This window comes from Amblyomma mixtum, chromosome 2 (genome assembly GCF_055824585.1).
Source record: "Amblyomma mixtum isolate Tamu chromosome 2, ASM5582458v1, whole genome shotgun sequence".
NCBI classification, from domain to species: Eukaryota; Metazoa; Arthropoda; class Arachnida; order Ixodida; family Ixodidae; genus Amblyomma; species Amblyomma mixtum.
The window spans coordinates 146,021,008-146,044,503 of NC_143013.1; the positions used below are offsets into that span (position 1 = coordinate 146,021,008).

The 23,496-nt window shown below is 46.5% G+C and overlaps 2 protein-coding genes across 2 annotated transcripts in view; both read left to right on the top strand.

The window, feature by feature from the left end:
- LOC149361172 (uncharacterized) overlaps window positions 1-23,496 on the top strand; it is a 74,083-nt gene that overhangs the window by 27,388 nt on the left and 23,199 nt on the right. The window lies entirely within an intron of this gene.
- Window positions 23,268-23,496, top strand: part of LOC149361173 (monocarboxylate transporter 9-like) — an 89,743-nt gene continuing 89,514 nt past the window's right edge. The window contains exon 1 of the mRNA XM_089572617.1: window positions 23,268-23,393. The gene's annotated coding sequence lies outside the window, so the exon portion shown is untranslated. The remainder of the gene's footprint in view (window positions 23,394-23,496) is intronic.

Genomic DNA, 23,496 nt, shown 5'->3' on the forward strand with positions numbered 1-23,496 from the left:
AAATATGAAGCCCTTTCCCTGGCTTCAGGACGGAATACTGAAAGAAGTGCTTTTCAGTAAGGCTACAAATTACGATCGTCGGTAGGAATTCATCTTAGTGAAAGGCATGCGAAGGAAGAAGCCGCATGACTCTCACAGGCTTTAAATTGCTACTTTATTCGGTATAAAATTTGCTGCAGGAAAAATCCAGTAATTTTATTAAAAATTCACGTGAGAGTAGGCAACATTTCAGCAGTTTATTTCTTCTTGTTTTGATGCTGCTTCATAAAGAGATAGCTCTTAAGTGCTTCGCGGAATGCTGCAAGGTGGAGGAGATTTGAAATCGGGAAGTAGTTTTCCGTCAGCACCCACCAAAGCGCAGCCTTAACGATACAGAGCAAAGCTAATAAGTTTTCTCAGAAACTTTGATGTTGAAGAAATATTTCTTCGTGCAGGGCTTGAGCCCGAGACCACCACTTGGCAGGGGCAGTCGTTCACCAAATAAGCTTAACATAGCCTCAGTCGCTTTGGGACGTTAAACCCCCAATAAACCAAACCAATAAACCAAATAAGCTTAACAGCTAAGGGAAGCTAATAATAAAGGGCTTTTTGCGCATAATTTGGAAAGGTTATCTCTGGTAGAGTTTTTCCTGTGCTTTTAGAAACATCTATTGCGAAAAACTTTGCCAGCACGTAGTGAAACGTGTTTGCAGAATGCACGTGGCACTATGCATTAAGTATCTTGTTACATGTGCAGAGCTGCAATAAGTAAGATCACGCAGATGGGAGGAACGGAATGTTTGTCTTAAAACGTGTTTTTTTGCTTTCTTTCTAGAAACACGAACCATGCAGCATGCTTTTCCTGAGTGGTTGAACTGGATCTTCTTTCTGAACGCTTTTTCGACGCAGTTTAAGAAAATGTAGCATTGCGCGCCTATGTAATCAGGTGCTTTGACATAGAAAACGAAAATGTTTCCTCTGCACCTTAATCGTGTTACTGAAGGTGCGCAGCGCATGAAGGTGGTCTGTGGTGGCCCAACGCAGACGTGAAAACGCGCGCGGCTCCAGAGTCCAGTCCAGTGGTGTTTTGTGACGTAGAAGCGGCCCAGCGGAATGCGCTTAAGTGGTTTGCACTAAGATACTCATCATTATTACGTCTGGAAACGCTTAGCTTTGCTACAAAATACCTGTAGGGGCCTGGTAAATATTTTATGATTTCTTTTTTCATCTCTGGAAGCTGTAATGTGCGCTTCAGAGCTAAAAAACACTTTAGAAAATCCAGGGATGGCGTAACGAATAGCGTATGCGGTCTTCGAACTAAAAGCAGTGATTCCGACTGCCGACTGACGTTTCGTTTGTCGCTGCATAACATTTTAATGTGCTTTTTGGTAAAACCAAGTAAGGTTATAAACGCTTCAATGCGTCCCTGATGCAGCTATTGCTGGAGAAGGCAGCGACGTTCCTACCACACGTGCCGGCGAAGTTGCTTCCTTTGAGTGGGATCTCTAACCACTTTAAAACTCGTTGAAAGGAATGCGCATTAAGAGCAAATAAAAAAATGTAGCTTGAACGGCGTCCGTGCTCTTGCGCAAACTTGGCGCACCCTATTGCAGTTATAAAATGCTGTCATGAATGTAAAGGAGAGCTTGCGGAGAACACGGAGGTGTGGGCGTCGGCGGCTTTTAACCATGCGATATGCCTTGCATGCTAGATTTAAATAGAGACCACAAGAATATCTGTACGAATCGGGCACACGTGTATATTAGCATAGTGATAAAAGCAGACGTGAAGCGGCATTTCGGAGGGCTTTAAATGTCTTTGCATCACTCTCTCTCTCTCGGTGAGAGAAAGATAGGGAGAGAGAGGAAAAGAGTGTCGCGAAGTACAAGACAGGGCACCTGTCTGGTACGTTCCTTGGCGTCTCCGAACGAAGACCCGGCAATCGGAGAACATTAAGGCGAAAGCCTTTAATGCTTCATGCTGTCGTTAGCAATCCGTGTCGGCAGCCGTGTCTGCGTCCGTGTCGGCAACCGTGTCGACAGCCGTGTCGGCAGCCGTGTCGGCAACCGCGTCGACAGCCGTGGCGGCAGCCGTGTCGACTGATGTGCCCGCGTTTTGACGGGTGTCCACGGAGATATGTGAGACAGTTACTCCGTAATTTCCTTTCCTCAAATACAATTTTCAGTTTCTTCATTACGGCCCCTCTTTCTTCTTTCACTGCCACTTCCGTTCCTGTACGGTGCGGTTCAGGTGTCCACCGAGATGACTGAGAATTACAGCGCCATTTCCTTTCCTCAAAAAGCGTTGCGTTCAAAGGCCAAGGCATCGCGCCGAACGGATGGTGGCGTTCCGTGGACTCCCTGGCAGTGCTACAACGCGCTGTCGCGTTCCACTCTTAAAGGCGAAGCTTAAGCGCCATTAATTAGCAGTCAATTAGTGCTGAGTGATTAATCAATAATTAATCATTAATTAGTAATTTGTGATTACTTCGTCATTCATTATGTGAGACGTCATCCAGTGGTGACGTCACCAGTGCTACAGAGGCAGTCAAAGTGGTGCGGAAAACGATTTCGCCTCTACGCACCTTAGACAGTCAAAATGCCCCCTGAATTTTTTTGTGCTCGCAGGCCTTCGACCATGACAGCTTCCCACGAGAGTGTACATTTATGCAAGAATTGTTGTCTTCGAGCTGCGAAACGAAGGAGCTAAGATTTCGTTTATTCTGTTTCAAAACGAATTTCCTTTCATTTCCGGCATGGCATCAGGGCTGCCAGATCCGAGGCCCTCGATAAGCAATTAAGAAGACAAGCGAAGGGGAATGAGAGGCTCGTTATACATATGAGAGAAGCCAACAGCCACAGAAACCAAGCGAACACAGCGGATGTTTTAAATAATATATATTTACTTTGTGGTGTCGATCAATGGAGAACATTACTGAATGTGTTATCGGTTAAAGGTAATTGATTAGAAAAGCAGAAGAAAAAACAACCACATGCCGGCGGTGGGAACCGAACCCACGACCTCCGAATTAGATTTCGCTACTGCGGTTTCCGTTTGTGTTCGCGTACGCTAAACTAAAAGCCCCGGTGTGACACACAACGTAACGTCCTGCAAAGTGCTTGCGTATAGCATACCTAAGCGCTTGTACGCTATATTAAAACAATGCATTAAGAGAGAGAGAGAGAAAAAAGGACGGAAAGGCAGGGAGGTTAACCAGGCGATGCCCAGTTGGCTACCCTACACTTGGGGAGGGGAACAAAGATTATAGGCGGGAATGCAACCCCGAGCCCTTTAAGAAATTCAGGAGCGCTTTCACCGCTTTCCGTTGTGTGGAAGGTTGTGTCCAAGGCCCCAGAACGTTGGACTCTGTTAAAGGACGCGAGTCCAAGTAATGTATTAAGAGAATGCAAAATATCTAAAGCGTCTGCGCGCCGACCATGGTCCTCCGGATGGCTCCCCCATGAGGTGGCGTAGGAGGGTCACCGAGGAAGGAGCACGGTGTGGCGTGCCTGACCCGAGAGTGCTCACGGTGGCACGAGGAGAGTGTGGCGAGAAAGGAGGAAAGTTGCACGTCCGGTCTGCGGCGACTGCTCCGAAGCGTGCCGCCAGCGGAGAGGCTCAGCGGCAGTGGCACTGCGCGCTTTGAACGGCGGACTGGAAGGAGTATGCGCGGAAAACTAAGAAGCGTGCTCTATAACTATAGGTACAGTGTTTGTCGAAAGTAACCAGGCTCCATGGCTTGCTTTTCATTCCTATAACAGAGCGCTCACGGCTTCCCTAAAGATCAAAAAGTTCTTTGAAGGTGGAAACAGGGGTTCTTACCATATAGAGATTTAGAGCTTGAAGGCTGGTATTACAGCTTTAATATATGACTTAGAAGAAAAACGTGCAGCCTGGTTACTTTTGACAAAGACTGTACATGCATGTCGCTCTCACATTCTTCACATCGATATATAGTGGGGAACAAAAACACCTCAAAAGCTGTGGCTGAATCTCGCGTTAAATAGGGGTAAGCGTTCTTTGAGTTTTTTTTTTTTTGACCTAGGGAGAAGGGCGTGGATTGACCTTCGCTAGCTTGTTCGTAACACTATTCTTTCTAATATGTTTATCTCAATACTCCAAATCATAACGTAATGAATGCATGAGCTAGATTTAGTCGGTTTTTTTTTATCTGGTTTGGGGGTTGACACCCAACTGCGCGGGAACGCGGACGTGCTCTGCATGGGCTCCGTGAATCGTCAGTGTTCTTGACCGGAAAACCCCAGTTTAATGCAAAGTATTCATTGGATGTGTTCCGTGAAGTTACGAGGACCATCTGGACACCAATTTTATCTCTGTGAGTAGAATATTTATCCACTTACGGGACATTGAAATCTTGAGGCGGCGAGAGCCACGCTACACCTAACGCCGACGTAGCGTCGGCCGTGGCCGAAGCAGGAGACGCATGGGCTTCGCTGGCCCTACCGGGGCTGGGCAGCCTCGACGGCGGCATGGCATCAGCATCGACTGCGGCACATATTACGGCCCCGGTTATTGAAAATAACCCGGGTACGGACCAGCCCCAAGCCATGGAGCTTGCAAGCACCAACAACGCTGGAGCTACGAGGGGACCGCAAGAACAACCAAGAGTCTACCCAGTCAACGAGACCCCGTGGCGAGTGATGAAGGAATTAGTGGAGCGCAGAGCCCAGAAGGATAGGAAAGCTACCGGTCAGGCAAGTACACCTTCGGAGGCAAACAAGACTCCAGTGGGAACGAGCGAGCCACAGCAGCAGAAACCTGGGACGCCGGGACCGAACGCCATGCTCCCGAACGCGCCACCGGCGTCCGCTGCAAACAACCAACTGAAGACACTCCCTGGTAACAGGCGAGATTTCGTACAGCTCCCGAAAGGAGGATACAAAATCGTATTCCGACCGAAGAGCCACAACCTAAGAGTGGGAGATTTCAAGCCCAGCGATTACATACAAGCCCTGGTGAAGGAATGCAACCTGGTATACATCGGCGACATGCTTGTCGCGGTGAAAGCCATCTCAAACATAATAATAGTCCGGACGCCAGATGGCGCGAAGGCAGAAGCTCTGCAAAAGACGAGGAAGTTGTGCCTCGGAGACAAACAATTCGAGTTCAATGCATACTGCTCCACGGCGGAGGGAACTGTCCGGGGTGTGGTGCATGGAGTGATGGCCGGCACCACGCAAGAAGTCCTAATGAACCACATCCAAGTAGCAACGCCGGGAATTCGTGCAGTCTACGCAAGAATGCTCGGGAAGTCAGAGTCAGCGCTCATCGCGTTCGACGGACCGAGGTTGCCCAAGACAGTCGCAGTGATGGGAGGACTGTACAGAGTTTACCCTTACCAACCTACGAAGCAGGTGTGCTTCAGATGCCACCTGCAGGGGCACCGATCAGACGTCTGCCCGGAACCAGAACCCATTCCGCAGTGTCTTAGATGCAAACGTGCCAACGTCGACGGACACGAGTGTGGGGAGCCCAAGTGTGAGTGGTGCGGCGAAGCTCACGCCACGGGCGATATAGGATGTAAGAGACGTCTCAAGCGGAAAGGCCAGCAGAACCAGCAAGGCAAGAAAAAAGAAAGCAGTTACCACGGTGGCCACAGGCCGCGGTGGTTCGACAGCGAGGAAGCCGAAACGAAAGAAAAGAACGGATCTTCGAGATCTGCGTCTCGGAACAGGCGCGGCGGCAGCAGAAGCCGAACGCCGTTCTTCAAAGAGGGAGACTTTCCGGGGTTAGCAGACGCGAGAACCACCGACCACGGTAGCGACAACGCCTGGGTTCGAGGGAATGCTCATGGCGCTTCCGCATCTAAACAGAAGACCAAGCAGTCCAAGAAGGTGAGTCAGTCTGGGAGCGAGTCTCCAGTCTATCCCACTGCTCTAGACTATTCGATACAGGCTAGATTCGAAGCTCTAGAAAAAACAAACAGGGAACTTAGAGAGGAAAATGAACGATTAAAAAGGAGGCTCTCGTTTATAGAACAGCGACAACAAAGAGAAGAAAATGATACAAACCGAGGAAAAGTACACGGAGTACAATCGCCCACGACGAAAACAAGCACGCAGGGGCCAGCAGCCGTACAACCGCAAGTAAGGGAAGAAATAGATGCTACTATACCACTACACCAAATACAGGAGCAACAGAAAACAGTCTTGACGACGCTGGAACAAATCATGAGCAGACTGAACGCGACCGATCAGAGATTGGCAGAACTGTTCAGGAGACAAAACAAGAGAGCACCGGAACAGGTCGACCTAAACGAAAGCGCGAAGATCTTCGCGGCGCAGCAGTAGTGTCACATCATGGCTAACGCAGAAGAAAAATTTACAATATGGCAATGGAACTGTAGAGGATTTAGAAAAAAAACCGATTTCAACATACATGTAATGCAGCATAAACACCCTCCTACTGTAATAGCGCTGCAAGAAACTAACACTTCGCCGAAGATAGTCGGCTACGACACCATAGTAGATGAAAGATTTAAAAAAGTGGCCATTTTATGTCAGAAGGGGGTCACTACGCACAAGCACACGACACCAGAAGAAGATATAGAACACCTTTTAATAGAGGTAATACCTAAGAAGCGCGGGGAGAAGAGCCTATTCGTACTTAACATATATTCACCACCGCGCAAGAAGAGACATGACTTCAGAGAAATCATTAGAGCGGTGATCGGCCTGGTAAAACAAAACCACCTTGTGATTGTAGGAGATTTCAATGCTCCGCACAAAGAGTGGGGCTACAAGATGAATACAAAGAAAGGAAAAACCATCCTAGATGGAGTGGACACGCACGGGCTGGAAATCGTTACCGATAGCAGATACCCTACTAGGGTCGGAAACAGCGTTTCAAGAGACACTAGCCCTGATTTGACCATCATAGGAAATATCCTAGACTACGAATGGTCTAACACCGGGGAGCAGTTCGGAAGTGACCACTACGTAATTCAAACTCAAATTAAACTTACAAGGTTCAGCACAATCCAGAGAAAGACAAAAATCACAGATTGGAAAAAATTCCGTGAACAGTTGGAGAATGAAGCCGGAAGAACTGCGTTAACGGACATCGAAAAGTGGACCAAACGACTACGAGAGGTCCACAGAGACAATACTACGGAGCTAGAGGTCACCGATGAATTTCCACGTGCGGATAAACGATTGCTACATCTTTGGGAGGCTCGTAGGGGGCTGACGAAAAGATGGAAGAAACAAAAACATAACAGGAAATTGAGACTCAGAATAGCTCAAATCAATAAGGAGATAGAAGACCACACTGCAAACTTACTTAGAGATAATTGGCACCAAATTTGCAATGAACTAAACGGCAACTTGGGTAGCGCTAAAACATGGGCGCTGCTCAGGCACCTCATAGACCCGACAAAATCAAAAAGAGAAAACAGCAAAACGATAGAACGTATCACGCACAATTTTCAGGGAACGGACGCCCAGATTACAGATTTTCTTTGGAACAGGTACGTCGGAAGCACGCAGGTGCCACCCTGCACCATGGTATATTCAGGGACAAGGAACTCGAAGCTGGATGAACCGATAAAAGACTACGAGGTATACGCGGCTGCCAGGTCATTCACAAGGAACACAACACCGGGAAAAGATCAAGTAACAAATGCAATGATCAGAAACCTCAGTGATGACCAAATCGAAAGCCTGACTGGACTAATCAACGAGCACTGGGAAAGGGGCACGGTCCCGGCGGAGTGGAAACACGCTGAGATTATCGTGATACCTAAACCAGGGAAAACACCCAGTTTGGAGAACCTTAGGCCCATTTCCCTAACTTCATGCCTCGGTAAACTCTACGAGAAAGTGGTCAAGACTAGACTGAGCATTTACATGGAGGACAACGGTCTGTTTCCGGATACCATGTTCGGGTTCAGAACGGGGCTCTCCACGCAAGACGTGATGCTCCAGTTAAGAGACACGGTACTAAAACAAATATCGGGCACTCGAGAAGGCGTAATCTTGGCCGTAGACCTCAAGGGGGCCTTCGACAACATCGGCCACAATGCCATTCTCACAGAACTCTCGGCAACAAACTGTGGGGAGAGGATCTTCGCATACGTAAAGGCCTTCCTGTCTAACAGAACAGCAACGATCGGCATCAACAACATTAGGTCAGAAAAGAAGACGACGCCAAACAGAGGGACGCCACAAGGATCCATCATCTCACCTTTGCTCTTTAACATAGCAATGATTGGATTAACTAGGAGACTGAAAAACATCAAAGATGTCGAACATTCAGTTTATGCGGACGACATCACAGTGTGGACGACCAAAGGATCGACGGGAAACAAGCAAGAAATATTGCAAAGAGCGGCGGATGAGATCGGTCAATTTGCTTTCTTTAGCGGCATGCAGTGCTCCCCAGAAAAATCAGAATTTATTAGACTTCACAAAAATAAAGAGGACAGGGGAACGATAGAATTAGAGATAGATGGACAACCCGTAAGGAGGACAAATAAGCTTCGCATCTTGGGAATGTGGCTGCAGGAGAAAGGCAAACGGGACCATACCATCCAGCTCTTGGAACACTCCACGAAACAGATATGCAGGATGTTAAGCCGGATTACGAACAAGAGAAAAGGGGTGAAGGAGCGAGATGCGTTACGGATCACTTCTGCGCTCATCATACCGAGGATGACGTACGCGCTTCCGTACCTACAGCCTAACAAAGGGGAAAAGAACAAAATGGAAACATGCATCAGAAGGGCGTATAAGCAAGCTTTAGGCGTCATGACCTGCGCCTCGACAGAGAAGCTGATGAACATGGGGGTGTACGGCACGTATGAGGAGCACAGCGAAACCATGCTCAGATTTCAAATGGAAAGACTTAAAAGAACAGCCGCTGGCCGCGCACTACTGGTCAAGCTAGGATACCCGGCAGGAGACGAGGGCGAAGACAAGACAGACATTGACAGCCAAATTAGGAGCACTTTCTTGGTTAAACCAGTGCCCAGAAACATGGACCCCAAGAACCACGAAGGAAGACGGGCGGCGAGATCATTGGAGTTGGACAGGTTCCTAAAGAAAAAACAGATGGTTCTGTATGTTGACGCGTCCAAGTACAGAACGAAGGAAAACGCTAGGGCGGTAGCAGTAGTGAACGCCAATGGGAATATAGTTACTGGTGCATCAGTGCGCACCAGGACAACACAAGCAGCGGAAGAGATCGCCATAGCTCTAGCCCTGACTGAAGCCAATCGGCAGGGACTGAGTTACTGGATAGCGACGGATTCTCAGGCTGCAGCAAGGGCATACAGAGATGGAAGGATCGGCCGAAAAGCCGCGAGTATCCTCTTCGAACAAAAACAACACAGACATGGATCAAACAACACAAGCATTCAACACACCATCATTTGGGTCCCTGACACTGGGGTTGAGGGAAATCTCATGGCAGACACCGTTGTCCGAGGGTTCACGAACCGGAGGGCGGGTTTGCCGGTCGAACCTTTCAGCACGCCAGAATCTTACGGGGAGGCAATGAAGGCGTTGTTGGGAGCGCGCAAGAAGTACTCGGCTCCGGCGGATATCCTCGACAGAGAGCAGGCCACCACGCTCAGACGACTACAAACAGACACCTACCCAAGCAGAGCCATGTATCACAAAATGTGGCCGAACAGATACGCGAAAGAGTGCGTGTGGTGTGGGGGCTACGCCACAACGTACCACGCCACCTGGGGCTGCGAAAAAAGCCCTTTACTACCAAAGGTAAATAGCCCTAGTCTAGAGCAGTGGGAGGCCCTCTTGGCTGACTCCGACCCGAGCACACAGCTTATGCTGGTGACGAGGGCCAAGGCAGCGGCGGAGGCCAACGGGATCCTGGACTAGGGAATACCGACCACTGAAGCTCCACATCTATCTATCCCCATCCCCCTACTCCCTAACTCTTCCTTTAAAAAAAAAAAAAGAAAATAAATGTTTTTACTACTACTACTACTTATCTGGTTTGGTTTATGGGGTTTAACGTCCCAAAGCGACTAAGGCTATGAGAGACGCCGTAGTGGAGGGCTCCGGAAATTTCGACCGCCTGGGGTTCTTTAACGTGCACTGACAACGCACAGTACACGGGCCTCTAGAATTTCTCCTCCAAAGAAATTGGAGAAATTGGTTTTTATCTATTTTTCTGGTAGTTTTGCTTTATACATTGGTTATGATGTGTCCCCCGCATGTTTTTCTTTTTAAATGCTGCAGTATTACTTAATTGAGGTAAAAATGTTTTTTACATCTAATCTACTTTGTCCTTAACTTTGTTTTCTCTAAAAGCGTTTATTCAGAACCAACGGAATGTTTTGCTCATTTTCACATCGTGAAATTCCTTGTCGTGGCTAATTTTTTACATCCTAACCAACGTTGCTTCTTTGAAGCACGTTCCTATAGTTCCAAATTTGGTTTATTTATTTACCACCTAAGCTCCAGTCTTTACCAAAACATTCTTACTTACGCTCTCTTCCTCGATTTAAAAAAAAAAAACGCTTTTGATAGAATACAGTGTTAAAGGCTACTACTGAAGCTTTTGCGCCTAAGCTTTAACATTCATGACTTTGTATCCTTGTAACTTTTTTGCTAACAGAGAGAAATTGTCTTTGCTAACAAGGAATTTTTTCCTCTTAGGGTGTTTACCAATGTACAACGCTTATACCCTTGCTTTTTTATAAATTTGCATTAATGATCTCCTTAATTTATAGTGGAGCACCAATAGAAATCACAAATAATATCAAAATTCTGGGTGTTACATTTTCTCAGAGCATGCTATGGGATGGTCACATTGATGCTGTTTTAACCAAGTTTTCTCGAGCAGTTGGGATTATTTCCCGTTACAGAGCTTTTCTTCCGTATCAAGTAAAGATTCTGCTTTATAATTCCCTGTTTTGCTCTCATCTTAATTACTGTTTTTTAATCTGGGGCACAACGACGTGTACAAATTTGCAAAAGATCTTCATACTTCAAAAAAAACTTATCAGAATATTTTTCAATCAATCATACAACAGTCACTCGCAAGGTCTTTTCCCAAAAGCAAACATAATACCAGTATTCAATCTATACAATTATAAGCTAACACTTGCATTCGAGCGCGAATTAAAAAATCATCTTGAATCTTTGCATGAGTTGTCTTTACTGGAAAAAAGAACTGTTTGTTACCCTACCCGTCATAAAGAGGAGTAGATTGTACCAACTCCTAGAACCAACTATGCAATGAAAAAATTATCCTTCACCCTTCCAACACTATTAAATAACTATAAAAAATCCGGGACTGACCTGTTTAATATATCTAAACGCGAATTACGACAGCTTCACTGCATACACTCCTAAAAATTGTACCTGTGTTCCTATGATATGTATATTTAATCTTTTGTTTATTGTACCTCTTTGTGCCCTCTGTATTTATTGCATTGTTGTTGTTTTTTCTTCTTTTTTTTCTTTCTACTGTACTTTATTTTGGCTCTGCTAAATCGCGAAGAGTTTAGATGTGTATATTTATGTTGTTCCATGCCTTGCTGCTGCTGCCCTGTAGAGGGGGGCTGTGGGCCTTTGTCAAGCTGCCGTTTACGAGCAGCTTTTTCCCACAACCTCCTCCATCATACCGATGGAAATAAAGATTATTATTATTATTATTATTATTATTATTATTATTATTATTATTATTATTATTATTATTATTATTATTATTATTATTATTATTATATTACCGCTACCATCCGCTTGTTTACTGACGATTGTGTAATTGCCACTTAATCTCTAATAGCGCTGACGGCGACATTCTCCAACAAGATCTTGCCCGAATTCAAACTTGGTGTAAACAATGATTAATGTCTCTTAATGTTAGCAAAACACATTTCAGATCTTTCCATGGCAGTCCTTATAAATACGTCATTTTTGGTTCGGAAGCTGCGTCCGTTTCTTTCCGTAAGTACTTGGGCATCGCAGTCACGCACAATCTAGCATAGCCATGTCATGAACATCGCGACTAGGGCTGTCGCGCAAGGTTAACTGCAAAACAATAAATGATTAAATAAATAAATAAATAAATAAATAAATAAATAAATAAACAAATAAATGCATCAATCAATGTGTGTTTATTTCCTACATAAGTACAAAAACATATAGAGACCAGTGCGTGCACCCATAGCTAGGTGCTAGTTGTGAGTACAACAAATAAAAGTGCATTGCTACAAGCAACCGTCAACAGCTTTATGAACCTTTATGAACTAGAAAAGATATTTTAATAAAAGACGAGTAACATAGATACTATTTACAGATACAGATCACTGTTTACCCAAGCTGGAAACGCGTACAAAGTAACCGTAAAAAGAGCACAACATTACTGTTTTTCGCAGACGACACATGGTGAAACTCGATGGCCAGTATGAGAAAGCTTAAGAACAGCTTGCACGGAGGACAAACAGAGGCACTTGACAAGTAACGGTTTTTCAACTTTTCACAAGAAGGTGATGACGAAACCGGCTTTAGTGGTTGAATACGCATGTGAAAAATTTTGACGTGGCCTCAGATCAACAGCAATTTTATTCTAGACTATATACTCTGCCAACACATTCTGCACACATTCGGAAACGTCTTTGTCCTGATGCGGATTAATGAAGAGGGTGATGACGAAACCCTCTTGAGTGGTTGAATACACATCTGCCAACTGGAGCCCTCATCAAGCGTATCTATTCACTGTATTGGAAGCTGTTCAAAATCGTGCCGTTTCATTGATTCCGCATATTAATTAATACGACGTGAGCGTTTCATCTTCGACAGCAAAATCCGGACTGTTGCTCCTTTCTTTACCTGGATGCATTGCAAGCCTCACCCTTTTTCAGAAGTTTTCTCCCTTGCAGTAAATGATTAATTAATTAATTAATTAATTCATTCATTCATTCATTCATTCATTCATTCATTCATTCATTCATTCATTCATTCATTCATTCATTCATTCATCTCTCAGGCAAGCGCCGTATATCACTGCCGCAGCGCGCATATCTCACCGCACCAGTCATTCAAGTTGCGCGCCCACTATCGCACACTACTACGTTTCTGCTTCGTTCTTTGTTCGAGCAGCTACAACGAGAACTGCCTATACCAATGACATCGTCGCCATCGCTTTAACATCTGCTTTCCAAGAACGCGTAGCAGATGATCTTCAACTTAAATTATCATCGCCGTTTTTTTTTTCAAGTGTAATCCCAACGCTTATGTAACTCCCCTTGAACGGGGGCCTGTAAAGAAATAAACCTGAACTGAACTCACAACCTGCGAAGTACGGCGGAATCCACTACCGTGCCGCCAGCGGGTTGCCACGTGGGTTTTTTCATATTTCGTTGGCCTTCTTTTTAACGCGAAATCAACAACGAAAAGAAACTAATCAAAAGCAGGTATCAAAGTGAAAGCTGTCGAACTCCAGGCTTTTTGCGGCGCTAACAATTTAAAATTAAATTTTCTCTTGAAACGCAACGGCTGGAAAGGGAATTTTTCCAATTTATTACTCCCTGAATGACACAAAATAAGTGCTCTGAATTACTCAGATTACAACATACGGGGAAGGACAGTGGTTGAGATTGCGCTCACATTTTGCATCCTCGCATATTTTTAAACCTTGAGCCGGGGTACCCGGGTTCGAACCCGACCGCGCTGGCAAAACGCAAAAGGCGCTCGCGTGCTGTGCGATGTCAGTGCACGTTAACATCCCCAGGTGGTCGAAATTATGCCGGATACCTCCACTACAGGCACCTATTTCTTCCTATCTTCTTTCATTCCCTCCTTTATCCCTTTCCTTACGTCGCGGTTCGGGTGTCCGCCGAGATATGTGAGACAGATACTGCGCCATTTCCTTTGATGAAAAGTAATTTTCAATTTCTTTTATAAAGTTAGCTGGAACGCCCCCCGCTCGCGCGCGCACACGCACACACGCACACACACAGACAACCACACTCACTCACGCACTCACTCGCTCAATCACTCGCTGAAACACTCACTCACTCACTCACTCACTCACTCACTCACTCACTCACTCACTCACTCACTCACTCACTCACTCACTCACTCACTCACTCACTCACTCACTCACTCACTCACTCACTCACTCACTCACTCACTCACTCACTCACACACACACACACACACACACACACACACACACACGCGCGCGCGCGCGCAAACACAGACACACCTGTATATAAGGGCGTTTCACGTAATAAATGAAAATGAAATTTTTTTGAGGAAGGGAAGTGTCGCTGAAACACTCGGTACACTCTTATACAGTTTGCTTCAGCGAACGCTTTTAAAAATTTTCAAAAACAGTCTTTTGGGGGTAAAAATATGGCTTCTGCAGCATAGTATTACGGGTGTTGGCGGAAACCAGAAAGCCGGGGAATCGCCTTAAGTACTAGGCTGGTGTACTAATTTGAGTAATTAACTTTTTAACTAGTCGAGTTAGCCGTCAAGTTGCAATTAGAAATATGTAGCCGGTTGTCAATAATAGCCATATAAGTTTTTATAATTTCGAAAACACGATTACTCTCGCTGCTGTGTCTCAACAAAGTTTCGCTGCTTTGTGCGAAATTGCATGCGCTTTCGGAAGCATGTCTAGCCGGAAAAGTGAAATTTTGTCGAGCCTCAGCCCCAATGCTAATCGCATTTTCGCTATTACAAAAACTGATATTGCTGTTGTTCACGACCGGCTGCAAATCTCTTATTGCAACTAGGCGCCAAACTCTAGTAGTTAAAAAGTTAATTATTAAAGATTAATTCATCAGCTTACAACTTAAGACGATTCAACGGTTTTCTGGTGTCCGCTAACTTGGTAGTACTGTGCCTAAAAACCATACTTTTACCCCAAAACCTATAATCGAAAATTTTTGAAAGCCTTCGCTGAAGCATCCAGTATAGTATATTGTGGGGATTGAGGCTTTTGAGGGAGCCGACTGACCGCCCGCTGCTGCCGTTTCGTTCGTTAGAGACACCCCGTGGGGTGTCCGCGAGCCGCATACAGGGGACCGCATTGCCTGTCCTGCTTTCAAGGGGAAGCTCTTTCAAGAGCCCCTCTATATCACCCTGCCTTCCGTTGATCTCGCTTCGACTTCGCATCGCTGTGTGTCACTCGCCCTTATCTGCGCGGTCACTGGCCTATGGTTGGTTTGCGCACATGGCTCCGCGGGCCTGCGTCCGGGTGCTGCTGCTGGGCTTTGAGTTGTACTGAGGGTTGTGGGTTAGCAGTGTTCTGTACTTGAAGAAAACAGCGCAACAACAGGAACAAGAGAGACGGGACAGCCCCTGTCTCGTCTTCTCTATTGTACCTGTTGCTGCGCTGTTTTCTTCAGGTATGTACCAACTCGCTGAACTCGCCGTTCTACCAGTGTTCTGTAATGCAGCTTTCTGTGTAATAAACACTTATACACTCTATTAACTGCGCCTTCCTTTTCGGAGCGAGAGCGCAGGCGCGCGACGAACACTGGCGGTGCGTTCAGCTTGCTCTGGCCCGAAGCCGCGCTATGTGGGGAAATTGCGACATAATTAAACCACCCACATAACTGGCACCCAACGTGGGGCAGTTCCTGCCTTTGTAGTTACTGCATTCAGCTTCATGCTTGATGGTCAGTTAAGCCAGCTGGTAACGCGCATGAGACGCCTTTCTATTGTCCGTTGTGGGTAGTTAGGGCCTGTCAGCAAATTTGCAGATTCGTAAGTTCGGGTCGATGCGTGCGTGGGAAAGCAACCTTTATTCGGATTTCAAGCAAGATGCATGCAGCCAGCCGCCATTTATGTGTATGCTCTTGCGCTGGCGCCGAAGGAGACAGCTTACGAGCATATCCGCGCCGCGCCGAGGACTGGCGGAGCAGAGACTTGGCTGGGCATGACGCTTGAGTAAGGACGGCAAAATTGGCAGGACTCCTTGGGAGCAGGTAGGATTATTTGTAGCCCGAAAAGCTTTTCAGGGCGCAGCGTGGTGAGAACTTTTGCGCTTAGAACTAACGGTAGTCTGAGGGAGACAATGCGTCGAACGTCGCTGGTATTGCGGAGCATGCATAGGGCCGTGTAATTCCATCTCTTCAAGGAGACCGGGTGCCGTAACGATAGCTTGTATCGCGTGCGGAGAGCCCGAAACCAGACGGAGCTGGCCTCCCCGGGGCTCGCCTTGGTGGATCATTACGGCTCGTGCTGGAATGTCGAGTCCACCCAACAGCATCGCAGCATCTGTTTGCAAATTAGCCAAGTTCCTTCGCGACCCACTGCTGTTGACGACGGTCAGTTAGACAGAACGACAGCAAGAAGGCACTCTCGCTCGCTTTCGCGGTGTTGAGAGCCAATCCGCAGAGTTCTACCCTAGCGATACCCACTAACCTTTGTTCCGCGGTGAGAGACAGGGTCGACATGGCGCGAAGGGATGTTTTCTTTGTACGCAGAGTTTTTCTGTTGGTTTGTTCGTGCCCTCTGAAGCGCAAAGAGAAGCCTGTTGGAGCTGCTCACTTAATCGCTTAAGTACTGTTGTGTGCGAGATAGTTGATGTTGAGATCGAATAATTTTAAGTTTTGGCAAGCGGGCACGACAGGACAAAACGACCACTTTCGGCTGTCTCTTCGGTGCCAGCTTAGACGACACTCACCTTTGTCTTTTCTCCCGCGCTTGATATTGGATAGCTTCGGTTGAGAGCTGAGCTCGGACTCTACCAGCCTTCGCCGTGCGAGCCTGTTCCGTGGCGTTCCCGGAGCAAACCACTTCGCAGAGTCTTCATCCCGATATGTGAGTGGAGGAATGCATGCTACGTTTCTGTACAGTTCTGTGAATGTTTCAAAGCGAATTTTCGCGTTTAGATGTTTCTTGTATGCATAATAGAAGTTTCAAAGCGCCTTTTTTTCTCGCTTATATGCAGTGTAGTATTGTATATAACGAAACGTATTTCGGTTCACTGCAGAAGAGGTCTTTATTTATCTCATTTTGTGCGAAAGGTCGTGTGCGGGGTCTCCCTCCTTCTCGGAAGACACGGGAGGGAGTGTTGGTGTGTGGGTAAAAAGCCTTCTTCTCGTCCTTGCGTGGGCCGGTTTGCGCCTACTCCCCGCTACGCTTGCTCGTCGCGTAGCTGCTTCTCCCTTGGCAAGTGTGTTTTCAGACGTCGAAGAGGCGGTGTGCGCGGGCTCGAATCCGTCAAAAGAAGGACATGTGGGGAGGAAAAGCAAAGAAAAAAAGCTCACAGAGTAGTCGCTGAACCGCATGCTTGTTAGCAACGCTTCTGAATGTCTGGGTGCTAGCTGGTATACGCGCGAAGACTGTCTACGATGCTCGCGATCCTCCTTTCTCCGGACCATTGTGGGTGGGGTGTGGGGAAGTGGAGTTGTTTGTAAATACTTTTTGTTCAGTGGCTTTATCCCCCTCAGGAGCCTTGAAGTGTACTAGGGCCACGGACGTGGCATGTTTGTGCTATCGTTTTGGAAAGCCGGTTGCGATTCCTGGCTCCCTGAGTCCGTGTGCGCGACCTCCAGGCGTGGTGGTATGTGCCAGAGGGCATGCCCGCACCAGCGGAACTTTAGAAGCAACCTGCACGGGGCTGTCCACATCGTAGCACTGCTGTGAGACAATCTTCACACGGGCGGGACTCTGGCGAGCATCTCCGCCGCGGCGCGACGATGTAGGGGTGAGCTGGTTCCTGTCCCCCACGGTCGCTGCTCATCAGGAGCGATCGATTTTGTCGGAGATATCACGGCGGCTAATTGTGTCGCACTCTTTCGGGCGCCCCGTCGTGCGCGAGACTGTAACCTATGCAAAGATGTACAGCTATTATTAGTGCGCACAATGCAGTGTCTATGTGATGTTTGAGTTACCCCTTTCATAATATTTTATGGTGCGCATCCTTTTTGAACTTCTTGCGTAGGAATTCAGAGGGCCGCATTGCTGGTCCTCCTTTCAAAGGAAAGCTCTTTCAAGAACCGCTGTGAATCACCCTCCCTTCCGGTTTTTCCGCTTCTGCCTCGCGTCCCCATTGGGACACTCCCAGTAACAGTAGGGGGGGGGGGGGGGGGGGGGGTTTCCGGCGAGAGGCCGCGAGCGGCAAGTGAACGGGAAATTGCCACTGACTCGGGCAGCAGAAATCTGCATAGATTTGGGTCCCGGGTCCCCCAGTCTTTGCCCGGGGACAAAGAACGCGAGTGGTTTAAGGAATCGCCTCTCCCGCTGCCTAATCCGGCTTCTGGTTTCAATCCGGCTATCAATCACGCTATCAATCAGGTGATAGAGAAATCCGCAGAATATAACAAGCCCCTATATATAGCGTTCATTGATTACGAGAAAGCATTCGACTCAGTAGAAACCTCAGCAGGCATGCAGGGAACGCGGAATGAGGATGTAGAATAGTGTTATGTGAAAATATTGGAATATATTTATAATGATAGCACAGTTACCATAGTTCTCCATAAAGTCAGGAATGAAATTCCAATAAAGAAATGTGGCAGGCAGGGAGACACGATCTCGTCTATGCTATTCACTGCCTGTTTACAGGAGGTATTCCGGGGCCTGAAATGGGAACAGTTGGGGATAAGAGTTAGTGGAGAATACCTAAGTAATCTGCGATTCGCTGATTATACTGCCTTGCTAAGTCACTCAGGTCATGAACAGCAAAGCATGATCAATGAATGAGACAGGCAAAGCAGAACGGTGGGGATAAAAATTAACATGCAGAAAAGCAAAGTTATGTTCAACAGCCTAGCAAGAGGACAGCAGTTCACAAATGGTGGCGAGGTGCTTGAAGTAGTCAGAGAATAGGTTCATTTAGGGCAGGTAGTGACCGCTAGGCTCCGCGGACCCGCTTCCGTATTTTGCGGTTGGGCTGTGGGTCCTAGTGAGGTCTGGGGATTAGTGCAGCGTTTTGTAATGCTGCTTACTGCGTAATAAAAGCTTGTGCTCTCTATTAACTGCGCCTTCCTTCCTTAGGAACGGGACCGTCTGAGCGCGGCGAACGCTGTCTGTGCCTTTATCTCGTACTAGCCCAAATCCGCGGTTATATGGATGAAGTACCGCCTGTGATCCCATGTCACCCAACTACTCGCACTTTTAAGCGTGAGTTCCCAGACACCCTTAGAGCGTGTGGGGGTAGCGGTCTCGGACTCAAAGGAGATGCCCTCGACTCATCGTGGCAAGCTCAGCGGAGACCAGCCACCAAGTGAGAAGAGGTGTTTGGTCGTTTGGTGCCCAGCTTTCGCCGGTCGCAAGCCAGAGAATGGGTCGGAGCCAAAGGTTCACAGACAAAGTTTATACAGCAATGAGGCGATACCGAGGATTTCACAATCACTAGTAGAAACACATACAAAGTGATTAACAAAACAATGCAACTCATGCAAAGTTAAGCTCGACAGAGAATACAATACAAAGCCAATATTGCACCGAAAGTGCACTAACACAAGAGAGAGATTAACCAACGAAACATAATTTGTTCACCGGGGACTGCGACAGTTCGACGACCAGAGGTCCACGACGATGCTGTCCCGCAGACTGGCGAACGTTGCCTCGCTGGTCCGATGCTGGCCGAGTAGTGTTTTCCCGGGAGTCGAACGGGCGCGCTTCGATGAAGCTTAAACGGCGGTTCGGACTAACGTCACAGCGGTCAACGTCCTTCTTTTATAGGCTCGCTCACACGTCTGTTTGTTCTACGCGCCAAAGTAGGCGCGCACATACACGCAGTGTCGGCCGTGCAGTCCCCTTTCCTTCCCGCGCCGGCCAGCGCGCCCTCGTTGGTGAAAAGCCGGGAGCCGCTTCGTGTAGCTTCTCGTAATTTCTGGCGTGGCGCCGCCGCCGCCGACGGGCGACGGGGACATGTCTTAGCGCACACAAGGCTACGCCCTTTCCCCCGGCTAGCAGTAGAAGCGCCTCCTCCGTCGTTCTAGAGAAATCGGTGGCACGGATGACTCATTCCCTCCGGCGGGGGCCGCCACACACACAGAAGGCTATTGTCGCTCTCTAGGGGTTTCCTTCTTCCCCGTTCTACGACCGCGCTGGCGAAATGCGTCCGCGCGGCGCTGTTTTTCTTTTTGTTTCTAAAAATGCGCCGATTTTGTGACATCCCACAATATATATATATATATATATATATATATATATATATATATATATATATATATAACCGTAATTCGGTTGACACACGGTACAAAAACAGCAACGGTTGTTTTTCTACCGTGTGTCAACCGAATTACGTTTATGTTCTACCGGATCCATCCAATCTTCATCCCCTTCTTTTATATATATATATATATATATACACACAGCGGCTAGAGTAATAGCATTTTCGAAATTCTAAAGACTGATATGGCTATTACTAACGACCGGCTACAAATATCTAATTACACTAGGCGCCTAACACTAGTAGTTACAAAGTTAATTATTAAAAATTAGTTATCCAGCTGACGACGTAAGACGATTCACCGGCTTCGTGATGTTCTGGAAGTGTTACATATATATATGTAACAGTTTCAGAAATTTTCAGAAATAGTCTTTTTGGGGCAAAATATGGTTTTTTCTGCATAGTATTACCAGTGTTGGCGGACATCACTAAGCTGGTGAATCGCCTTACGTCGTAAGCTCGTTAACTAATTTTTAATAATTAACTTTGTTAAATTTTTAATAATTAACGCTCCTGTGAACGCAGTATTGGTGATGAGGATAATGATCAGGGGGCGCAGCATCCTGAATAGATTCGGAGAGAAAGCGTCGGAGAAAATACATACCGTCACTGACTCTTTCAACCTATGTCGAAGTTTACTTGTATACGCTCCGACAAAAAGGTGTGCCCAACTACAAATTTCAGCGCCAGGAATTCAGGTTCCACTGACAAATACTGTGGCAGGACAACAAAAAGGAAAAGAAAATTAAAGCCCTTGGTCTGGCTCCTATCGGGCTCGCGTTCATTGAGGGGAATTACGTTCGGACACCCGATATAAAAAATAAATCATAAAATGTTCAGCTAGACTGAACTACAGAAAGGGTCAAACACACTTGTAGTGGGCATTGACCCAGACGGAAACTGACTACCCTTATTGGCTTCAATTGGTGGGAATGCTAACGCGTCGAGGTTTTTGAGAATGGTTAACTCGCCTTATCTAGGGCAATCAGTCTACGCGAAACGAAACGGGTGGCTCAGTTCCCAGGTCTGAATTCCCCGTGGTGCATTCCATTGTTCCTTGCCTCACAGTGCCCACTAATCCAGTGCTTGATTCCCTAAAACGCCACTATTTCGCACCTATATCCTCAATTAACAAGTAATAACGTAATTATATACACAATTACCTGATGACCAGCTAACTTTCCGGACTAAAGTATATGGCGTTCTTTATGTCACTTTTTTATTTTGCGAGCGGGACTGGCAAAGCATCTGTTCTTATTTATCAATTTATTGGCGTTTAGTTTAATGAAACCCTGCCCTGGAATGTACATGTTTCAAAACTAACTACAGAATTAAGTAAAGCTGTTGGATGCCTGTATAAAATTGCACCGTTAATACCTCTTTGGCTTTAGCTAGCAATATATTATGCCTTTTTCTATTCCAGGCTATCGTACTGTATTCTAGTCTGGGGAACCACGACAGCTAGTAACACTGAAAAACTTCACACACTCCAAAAAAGAGCCTTGCGGGCATTAGAAGGATTTTATGGCTTACTGTTAAATTTGCCACTGCTCCACTCTAGAAAATACAGTCTACTAAACACTAAGCAGATTTATAACTTTCGCCTGCGGCAGCATATACACAAAAAACGATTATATGATTCCACCAATGACACTCCTACAATGAGGTACCCCTTCCGCAAAATAATGAAAGTAGTACCAAGAATCCGCCAAGGATCCGGCAAACAAAGTTTGAATTACCAGGTACCAACTATTCTCAATGTGTTTAGCCTTAAAACTGAATTCGCCATCTCTCTAAATAGTTTTAAGAAAAAAATCAAGAAGCTTTTGTTAGAAACTGACCCTCTATTAACATAAAAATTTCTTAAGGTTGTCTCGTTTTTGGCGTACATTTTGTTCTTTTTACTTTACTGCATATCATGTTACTTTATTAAATTCCTACGCTTTTAGTCTTTGGTACATATTCAGTATTTACATGGTTCATGATTTCCGTGCAGTGCCTGTGCACCTCTTTTGTATAATTATTGTGTATCTTTTGTTCTATTGTCGTTGCAAGTAAAGGATGCAGTGCTTCTTTGCTTGCATTTTTTATGCCATTGCATTTATATATATATATATATATATATATATATATATATATATATATATAATATCTTTTGTGTGTTATATTCCGTGACCGCACTTTCTAATACAGTGAATCTCCATCTCGTTTTCTGTACATAATGTCACCAATTCTTTGTATTTTGTTGCTGTTATGTTATCGTGATGTTATATCTATGGTATGTGCTGCGCACCGATGCCGCTGCTTCAAGTGCCGGGACCTCGTCAGGCCAATTGGCCTTTTGCCCCGGCTCCCTCTTTCTGTTGAAAAGAGGGAAAATAAATTTCAGTTTCAATTTCAATTTCAAATTACCGTTCTACTGCAGAGAACGAGACACAATACCAACTCCGCGATTGATCCATCGTCTCCCCTTTAATAGTCTAGGGAGAACCGGAACACTTTCCAAACGAAAAGAAAAATGGCTCGTCGCTCTCGAGAACTGGATGAAGACGAACATTCGAGAGACCAGACACGTGCGATCGGTCTGCCGTGCTCTTCCATCCTGGCACGTCTATTCGAGCGCTTTTCATCGCTGCCTCCTTTTTTCTCTTTCATCTCTTTTCCATACGAGCGACAGCCTCTGTCATGAAGAATGTCAGTAGTAGTTACACCCTTCCTTTATTGCACCGGTCCCGTCCTTCGCCTTCTCTTGCTGCTCATACTTGCCCGAGAAAGGCTGTTTATAGTTGCTTTTTGTCTCTTCCAACCGGCGGCTCTTGCAGTGCAGAGCGTTGAAACTTCGCTCACGTGGAGCCCTCTTCTCCTCGCGCAGCTGAATATAAAGAGGTGGGAAGGCGCCTCACTGAAAAAGCAGAGCGGAGTTGAGCGAACGGATGCGTTGACATTGTCTTGATTTTTCTGTCCGGGCGCCCGCTGCCTCGTCAAGCTCGGTATAACGCAGAAAGAAATAAGTGTACGTACAGTGCGCAGCGCTGCGGAACGAGTGGAGGTCTTGGACGGTCGACAGAAAAACAAGAGAGGAAGAATTCTCTCAAGACGTGTCGTTAAGCTGTTTCTTAGAAGCGCAGACACTTGCTGCAACTGACGCAGTGCGGAGTTTTTGTCCGTGTGGATGTGCCGGCGAAGACCACAGCCAAGCTTTGTGCGAAGGAACTTTGTTTTTCTAGGTGCCTGTAGGTCGCCTCGAAGGCACGTCGTGCCGTCCTGAAAGCAATCAGGTAAAACACCAAGTTTTCTTCCTGAACGAAATTTTGTTGTTTGTGCGTAGCGGTTTCTGGGGAGTTTAAAGAGTTTTGAGGATGATCTTTCACGTGTTCGAAA